Raw genomic sequence first — 9,140 nt, 5'->3', positions numbered from 1 at the left:
GATAGAGAAACAGGGGGGAACGAGAGAGAAGGTGTGATAGAGAAACAGGGGGGAACGAGAGAGAAGGTGTGATAGAGAAACAGGGGGGGACGAGAGATGAGCAATACAAAGAGAGAGGAGTGAAAGAGGGCGAATGAGCAAAAGAGTAAAGGACCACCTCCCTCCTGGCGACTCATGGCTCATATGTGTTGTATAACTGATGTGTGAGCTGGTTGGTTTGCCGATCAGGCCCTTGTCACTGCCCGGTTCTCTCTGACACGCGTGGACCCACTCCACATTAAGACTCAACACGAGACGGAGGACATTTTGGATCGAGTTTAACACAGTGACACCTTCCCTCGTTGCACCCCTACTACTACTTGTACTGAGACGGCCCTCTTCGTCCTCAACTCAACCTTAAATATAGATCAAACTATTATGTGCTTTGATCGCTGTGACGTGTTCTCATAAATGATCAATACTTCCACATATTTCCAAACCCTGTACTTGTCAAAGATGATCAATACTTTAATACATAAAACCTTCACTGTATTTAAATTACGGCAAAAACTAAGGTAAAACATTGCAATATGCATGATGTAATTGACCTTGTTAGAAATTACGCTCTGAGGTTATCAGTACTGTACATTGACTTCATTTAATGACATTATATTCTTCAAAGCTCCATAGTTTATAACATGCACCATACATTCCACCATCCAAGACACCAAACTCATTTATGCCAAACACATTAAACATGGTTCTGACTGTTAACAGTAAAGGCTGTTTACAGAACAGCACCTTTCCGTTCATTATTATGGCACATATTCTCCTAGCCTGTGGTTATCACTGTGATAACACGCTAGTAACATGCCAGTAACACGGAGTGGCTGTATGACGATAAGGCTGTCACAGCCAGAGGACACCACTTCACCATTACATGTTAACACACTGTCAGTCACAACAGCCTCGCTCGTTAGTCCTAACTCACCTAGGCTGACAGCTAATTAGGCCTAGTGTGTGTGTATGTGAGAGTGTGTGCGGGCGTGATGGTATGGCTGAGGTCAAAAATAACCGAACGCATGTTCTGTCCACTATTTACCCAAAGCTGAGTTGCATTTAACCCAGCATTTTTCAGAGTGTAGCAGATAACAATATAGCCATAAATCCAGTGAGGACCTGCAGTACACGCGAGTAAAATAACAGAGAGTAAACATACGGCAAGGTACAGTAAAGCCCTAGAATACACAATAAAATATGGATTTGTTGACACTTACAGTGCTGTGAAAAAGTATTTGCCCCTTTTCAGATTCCCTGTATTTTACACTGAATGTTATCAGATCTTCAACCAGAACATAATATTAGATAAAGGTAACCTGAGTTTACAGATAACAGCGAAATGTGATACTTATTTATTTAATTAACAACGTTACGCAACACCCAATTCCCCTGTGTGAAAAGTAATTGCCCCCTTTTCACTCAATAACTGGTTGTGCCACCTTTTTAGCTGCAATGACTGCAACCAAATGCTTCATGTAGTTTTGATCAGTCTCTCACGTCGCTGTGGAGGAATTTTGGCTCACTCTTCCATGCAGAACTGCTGTAACTCAGAGACTTTTGCTCGTTTCAAGTCCTGCCACAACATCTCAATTGGGCTTAGAACTGGACTTCGACTAGGCCATTCCAAAGCTTCTTCAAATTTGTTGCTTTTTAGCCATTTTCATGCAGACTTGATGGTGTGTTTTGGATCATTGTCTTGCTGCATGACCCAGCTGCACTTCAGCTCACAGACGAATGGCCTTGTAGAATTCTCTGATACAGAGCAGAATTCACGGCTCCTTCTATTAAAGCAAGCCGTTCAGGTCCTGAGGCAGCAAAACATTCCCAAAACCTCCCACGACCACCCCCATGCTTGACCGTTGGTATAAGGTTCTTCCTGTGGACCCACCTCGTCTAAAGTACCGGAGTATCAAAAATATGCGAAAGTAGAGACAATTAGAAAGGGGACAAATACTTTTCCACAGCACTGCATGTGAACACCTGTATGTCTGAGATGACTCATTCAAACTTACTGTATTTCTGCGTGTTTTTGTTCGTGTGCGCTGCAGTCATGTGTGTGTGTGCACGCACGTGTGTGTCCATACTCCTGTTTCCTCTGTGCCAGCGGTTTGTTGAATCATCGTGATCAGGACAGCCAAAAACCCATGGGATTTATTTTGTTTGAGCAGAGGGGACACCAGTCACAGCAGGCTACCATTCCACAGCCCCCCCCCCCCCCMCACACACACAAACACACAAAATCACTGGGCCAGAGTCTCCAATTAAACCCCTAGAACAATCTGAGAGCGAGGGGGAGGAACGTAGGGGGGAGAGTGGGAGGGATAGAGGGAGAGATTGGATGAGAAGAAGTCCTAATTCAGAATCAATTTGCAGAGGCGTTGCAATCAGCCTCAAGGGTTTGTTGTGTAGCTGTGCGAGAAGAGTCAAATTGGGTTGGCACCACTCTCTCCACTTTCGAGAAGAATAGGACAAAATTGTGTATCCTGCACTCTTAGAATCTAGAACCTAAAACAGTTATTCAGCTGTCCACATTTATTTATTATTTACTTAACTAGGCAAGTCAGTTAAGAACAAATTCTTATTCACAATGACGGCCAAACCCTCCCCTAACCCGGATGACGCTGGGCCAGTTGTGCACGGCCCTATGGTACTCCCGATCACGGCTGGTTGTGATACCTGTCTCTTATACACATCTAGATGTGTATAAGAGACAGGTCTAAGGCACTGCATCTCAGTGCTAGAGGCGTCACTACAGACCCTGGTTTGATCCCGGGCTGTATTACAACCGGCCTTGATCGGGAGTCCCACCAGGGTCTGTTGTGACCCCTTTATCACTGAGAATCAGTGCCTTAGACCGCAGTGCCACTTGGAAAGTCTCATTGCAGAACCCTTTGAAGAACCTTTTTGGTTCCAGGTAAATTATTTTGGTTCCAGGTAGAACCCTTTTGGGTTCCATGTAGAACACTTTCCACAAAGTTTTTTTTTAAAACCTGGAACCAAAAAGGGGTTCTCTTATGGAGTCAGCCAAAGAACCCTATAGCGGTCTAAGGCACTGCATCTCAGTGCTAGAGGCGTCACTACAGACCCTGGTTTGATCCCGGGCTGTATTACAACCGGCCTTGATCGGGAGTCCCACAGGGCGGCGCACAATTGGCCCAGCGTCGTCCGGGTTAGGGGAGGGTTTGGCCGGGGTAGGCCGTCATTGTGAATAAGAATTTGTTTGTAACTGACTTGCCTGGTTAAATAAAAAATATATCATTCTAAGAGCATGGGTTAGTAATTTGGGGGAGAGAGAGAATTCTTCAACCATGTGTGTGTGTGAAGTCTTCTTATCGAATCAGTGTGTGTGTTTGCATGACAGAGTCCGGGGCCGGGATAACTGTGAGAGAGAGTCATTTTGACAGATTTAGCTCAAAGCCTAGGAGGGGGTAGTTTAGATGTCAGGACTGGTCTTTCAGGAGGAGAGAGAGGACAAAGAGCCGGGATGTCCTTTCACCAACTGGCCAGGATGGATGGAGGGCGAGGGATGTCACTCACTCACACAAACGCATTCACACACTACATTGCATCTAAGTAAATGCAGTGGGCAAAAAGTGGACTGTACCCTTATTTGCCAGAAGGGGGCAGTGCAATGACAAACATATGGAACAGTCTGCAGCTACTCTGATGTTAAATCTATTGTCGTCTCATTGGAGGGGTATAAAGTTACCCTGATTCTATGGCAGGTTTGAGATTTTATCGCTTATGGTTTAAGGGATGGTTTGAGTTTGGTAAGCTGATCCGAGATGTGTGCCTAATGGGCCAGGTACCTTCTACCTCTATCATATCATATCCAAACATGAACCTAATGGCCTCATGACTCAGAAGAAAGAGAAATGGTCATGTGACTCAACAGCGAGACACAGTGGCTTCATCTCATCACTTGTCTCCTCTCCTCTCTCGTTCTCTCCAATCCTCTCCTCTTTCCTTTTGTCCCTGCAGAGAGCAGCTCAACTGGCACCCGATCAATATTAAGCCTACTCTCTGTCCGTCGGACTCCTCTGTGTCTCACTAACCCTTCTATTTGTCTCCTCTCTCTCCCCCTTTTGGCCCTCTTCTGCACTCTCTCACCTCCTCTTACTCTCTCTCAACTTGTCTCTTACTCTCTCGCTCGTACGCGCACACACACACACACCGTGAATGTTTAGCCACAGCATGCGTAATCCCTTGCTACAACACTCCGTCTACATGTGCAACGCTACCATTCTCCATTCATAATTTCAACGAGCCAATCCACAGCAACTTCATTTGCTATTAAAACCCCGGAAACAACCGCTCAGTTCATAAAACACACTTCAGTCGCACTTTGTGGAACTTCAACCGCTCCGTGTGTTGTTAATATGGCTTCCAGTACGCTCCGTGTGTTGTTAATATGGCTTCCAGTACGCTCCGTGTGTTGTTAATATGTCTTCCAGTACGCTCCGTGTGTTGTTAATATGGCTTCCAGTACGCTCCGTGTGTTGTTAATATGGCTTCCAGTACGCTCCGTGTGTTGTTAATATGCTGTTTAGGACTTCAGTACACCCGTGTCGTTTGTTAATACCGTCGCGGCCTATACGCTAACGCGCCCGCGGCACACTCGCGTGGTCGCTCCCTGCCCCTATCACTCTACGTATGGCTTCGCAGTACCGTACCGTCGTCCGTGTTGTTCAATCATGGCTCCATACGCTCCGTGTGTTGTTAAATGGCTTCCAGTACACTGCTCAGTGTGTTGTTAAGTAATGGCTTCCGCAGTAGCTCCGTGTGTTGTTAATAATGGCTTACGAGTAGGCTCCGTGTCTTTGTTATCATGCTTCCCCAGTACACTCCGTGTGTTGTTAATAGTGGCTTCCAGTACACTCCGGTTGGTTGTTAATACTTGCTTCCAGTTACACGGTCCGTGTGGTTGTTAATATGGCTTCCAAAGTATGCTCCGTTGTGTTGTTAATATGGCTTCCAGTACAGCTCGTGATGTTGTTAATACGGCTTCAAGTACGCTCCGTGTGTTGTTTAATATGGCTTCCAGTATGCTCTCGTGTGTTGTTAATATGGCTTCCAGTACGCTCCGTGTGTTGTTAATATGGCTTCCGTACGCTTCCGTGTGTATCAGGTTAACTATGGCTTCAATACACTCAGTTTGTGTTGTTAATATGGCTCCAGTATCTCCGTGTCTTGTTAATAATGGCTTCCAGTATCTCGTGTCGTTGTTGTAATATGGCTTCCAGTAGCTCCGTGTTTGTTATAGTGTTCCGAGTAGTCGCGTGTAGTGTTAATATGTCCGCGGCTCCTCCAGTACCGCTCCGTGTGTTTGTTAATATGGCTTCGCAGATGACGGCTCGGTGTGTGTGTTACATATGGCTTTCCAGTACGCTCCGTGTGTTGTTAATATGGCTTCCAGTTAGCTCCGTGTGTTGTTAATATGGCTTCCAGTACGCTCCGTGTGTTGTTAATACTGGTTCAGTACACTCCGTGTGTTGTTAATATGGCTTCCAGTAAGCTCCGTGTGTTGTTAATATGGCTTCCAGTACGCTCTCGTGTCTTGTTTAATATGGCTTCCAGTACGCTCCGTGTGTTGTTAATATGGCTTCCAGTACGCTCTGTGTTGGTTCAATAGAGGCTTCCAGTACACTCCGTGTGTGTGTAATTATGGCTGTCAGTGACGCTCCGTGCTGTTTTTAAATTGGCTTCCAGTACGCTCCGTGTTTGTAATATGGTTCAGTAGCTCCGTGTGTTGTTAATATGGCTTCATACGCTCCGGTGTGGTTAAGTTTATTCGGTCCAGTATGCTCCGTGTCTTGTTAATATGGCTTCAGTATGCTCGGTGCGTTGTTAATAATGGCTTCCAGTACGCTTCCGTTGTGTGTTCATATGGCTTCAGTATGCTCCGTGTGTTGTTAATATGGCTTCCAGTACGCTCCGGTGTGTTGTTAATATGGCTTCCAGTACGCCGTCCGTGTTGTTGTTAATTGGCTTCCAGTACAGCGTTCCGTGTGTTGTTAATATGGCTTAGTACACTCCGTGCTTTGTTAATATGGCTTCAGTACAGCGGATTAGTGTGAGAGGCACACTAACATCTTATAGGTAGTCAACAGACAGCAATAGGACTCTGTGGACACACTGGTGTGGAGTGGGGGTTTTGCCATTGTCATAGAGAGATGTCGATGGAAGGAAGGCGAGGAGACAGAGGACAGGAGCACACCACATCAGCTTGAGTTCGACAAAAGTGGAGGACCTTGGTAACCGACACGAGTGAAGCTAATGTATATGTTTGTCAGGCTATAGGAATAATCTCCGTTTGAACCAGTCACGCGTGGCTCTGCGGTGGACGCGGATGATTTCCATTGGATCAGCAACATAAAGGAGTTTTTTTGCATCCTGTGATCCAATGTGACTGTGTACAGTTACGCTGAGGTCCTCATCTTCACTCTCATCTCTAATTTGATGGGGATGCGCTCTGCTAATAGGTGGTAAGCTACTTATGGATGACTCACAGAGCATTTCTGCAGTTTATTAAGTAGAGTATTGAATAAACACACGGTGGCTTATTTCGAGCCAGCCAGGAAAACACATGTGAAGAAAAATGAAAATGAAGGCCTATTTGCACCACAGATGTATCATTCCACAACGCCCGGAAGTAAATCAGTACTCACAACATGTAATCAGAGGTGTATTCAGAATGGGTGTTACAGAGAAGCTCAATGAGTTTCAGAGACTGGCATAGAACCACCTGGAGGACCAGACACACTTGTATCACGTTGAATTTGACATCTTTAAAGACTACTGTACTCTCCCTGTCTCTGGAGTCTTTCTTCCACAATTTATTTTTTCTTTCTTTCTGTCTCTCTTTGTCACTACGGCGCGTGCAGGCACACCCGCCGCGTGTCCGGCAGGCGAGTACTTCACGGTGACTCTGAAGGGCGTGGCAGCAGCGGAGTTCACGGTGTGGGTGCTCTGTCGGGCGGCCCTGCATAGGCATGCTCCGTCTGCGGCCGCGCGTTCGCTCCGGGGGCGACTCTGGGAGAGAGACAGGGAAGAGAGAGGACAGGGAGAGAGAGTAACAGGGACGAGAGAGGAGAGAGACAGGGATGAGAGAGCAAGACAGGTAAGAGAGAGAGAGAGACAGAGAGAGAGATAGAGAGAGAGAGAGAGAGAGAGAGAGACAGAGAGAGACAGAGCGACAGGAGACAGAGACACAGGAGACAGGAGAGAGAGAGACCGAGAGAGAGAGAGAGAGAGAGAGAGAGAGAGAGAGAGGAGAGAGAGAGGAGAGAGAGAGATGAGAGAGAGAGAGAGAGAGACGAGGAGAGCAGAGAAGAGAGAAGAGAGAGGGAGAGAGAGGAGGAGAGAGAGAGGAGGGAAGGAAGAGAGAGAGACGAGAAGAAAGAAGAAGTAGAGCTAGAGAGACAGTCCAGAGACCAGAGACAGAGAACAGAGACGAGCAAGACAGCTCAGGCAGCACGACAGCACCCTCCAACTCCCGCAGGCAAACCCCCGATATTCGGAATACAAGAGACACCAGCACAATAATCGCCAACAACAGGAAACCAGAGATCAGCAACATAATCGACAAAAGTAACATGAAACGACAGGCAACATGAAATACCAGAAATCAGGAAAACAGCAAATATAATTACAGAAATTAAATCATAGAAAACCGCAGAAACGAATATATGTCCCAAAGATAATCATGAGGAAGACCCGAAGAGAGGCCACGAGAAGTGAATGAGAGAGAGACAGGAAACAGATAATCCCCAGAGACATGAATCATAAGAGACAGCAAGACCGACAGCAACACAATAACCCAAGTAATTTGTAAGCCAAGAGACTCCCACTGCGCAGACCCGGCGAACAAAAGAAGCCCCGAGCGAGGAGCCCGGCCGAGAGGAACAAGATGTAATCCCAGCACACTGTCAAGAGATGCATAGCGCACGAAAGACAGAGACGAGAGGAAGGAGGCGAGAGAGGAATGGTGACCACGAGACGAAGGTAAGATCCCATCCAGCAATCATAAGGAGAGAAAGAACGCCAGACCCCAGACAACATTAATGACTCACAAAGTAATCATAGGGAAGACCCAAGCAACACTCAATCCCCAGAACTAACAATGTGAAACCCAAGGAAGATCATAAGATGCACCGCGAAACTAATAATCAATGACAAGGAGTAGTACCATTACTTGGTGCAGTGTGCCGCTTGTTTCCGCAGAATGTCAGAAGGGCACAGTGTAGAAGCAAAAGCCAGTAGGCTAGTTATTTGTAATTTTGCGCATTGTAGTTTTCCATTGACGGTTCCTTGGTTCGAGACCCATTTCATTTTTTGGTCTCTAATAGCAGTCCGGGATTGATCGATCGAATCGTACTTAGATTGACGGCGTTGTCTCGTCAGATGTGTGCTGTTACTGAGTGTTCAGGCTGATTGTCAAAACGACAACAGACCACAAAATACGAGAGAAAAATAAGAAAATCGACCAGACAATCACAGCAAGATCACCCGCAGACTGCCAGCCTTAAACGGGACAGTGATCGCCTACCATCTCAGCCTTTTAGAAAATAGGGGTCATGGAGCCCATAAGGTAGCACGTGCTGCAGATCGGGATAAAAAATGTCCTCCAAGAATGGTGAGACAGTGCCAGTATGGCACGCTTGACGAAGACCACGTAGTGAGCGAAAGCTTCAGACACAGTACAGGAGGAGACTGACATCAACAGGGTTGCCGCTGTTTTTGTAGATGGGTGAACTAACCTAAACCCTCCATCTTGTATTAAACTGGTAGCCAATTAGCGCTTGATGCACATAGCGTAAGTTGTTGTTGATTGTTTTGACAGGAGAGGGTTTATGTCTTGCCTGTGGTTCTGGTCCGTCTACCTAGGTGATCGATGGAAGTGAATCACGTTTCCCTAAACCATTACAAACAAAACCCTTGTCAAGGATACGCGGCACTTCAAAGGGAAAGGAAGAACATTAGTGAGCATTTCTGGTTGTTTCAGTGTCGGTAGTGCAGACTCCCCTGTCTGTTGTTAGCCTGTTCAGCATTAGCTGTGCTACAGATGAATCTAGAACGCCTGGCTACTGGGTTACAGGGCT

General features: G+C 46.4%; 1 protein-coding gene across 4 annotated transcripts in view; it reads right to left on the bottom strand.

Moving 5' to 3' along the window:
* Positions 1 to 9,140, bottom strand: part of LOC111963858 (disabled homolog 2-interacting protein-like) — a 217,758-nt gene that overhangs the window by 130,116 nt on the left and 78,502 nt on the right. The window contains exon 1 of one of the 4 annotated variants that reach the window (XM_023987415.3): positions 6,961 to 6,983. The exons of the other annotated variants lie outside the window; for them this stretch is intronic. The gene's annotated coding sequence lies outside the window, so the exon portion shown is untranslated. Of the gene's footprint in view, positions 1 to 6,960; positions 6,984 to 9,140 lie in introns of those variants that run through there. 4 annotated transcript variants of the gene reach the window in all.

This window comes from Salvelinus sp. IW2-2015, linkage group LG5 (genome assembly GCF_002910315.2).
Source record: "Salvelinus sp. IW2-2015 linkage group LG5, ASM291031v2, whole genome shotgun sequence".
Lineage (NCBI taxonomy): Eukaryota > Metazoa > Chordata > Actinopteri > Salmoniformes > Salmonidae > Salvelinus > Salvelinus sp. IW2-2015.
The sequence above is the reverse complement of the archived record's forward strand: the minus strand, read 5'-3'. Positions and strand labels throughout refer to the sequence as shown.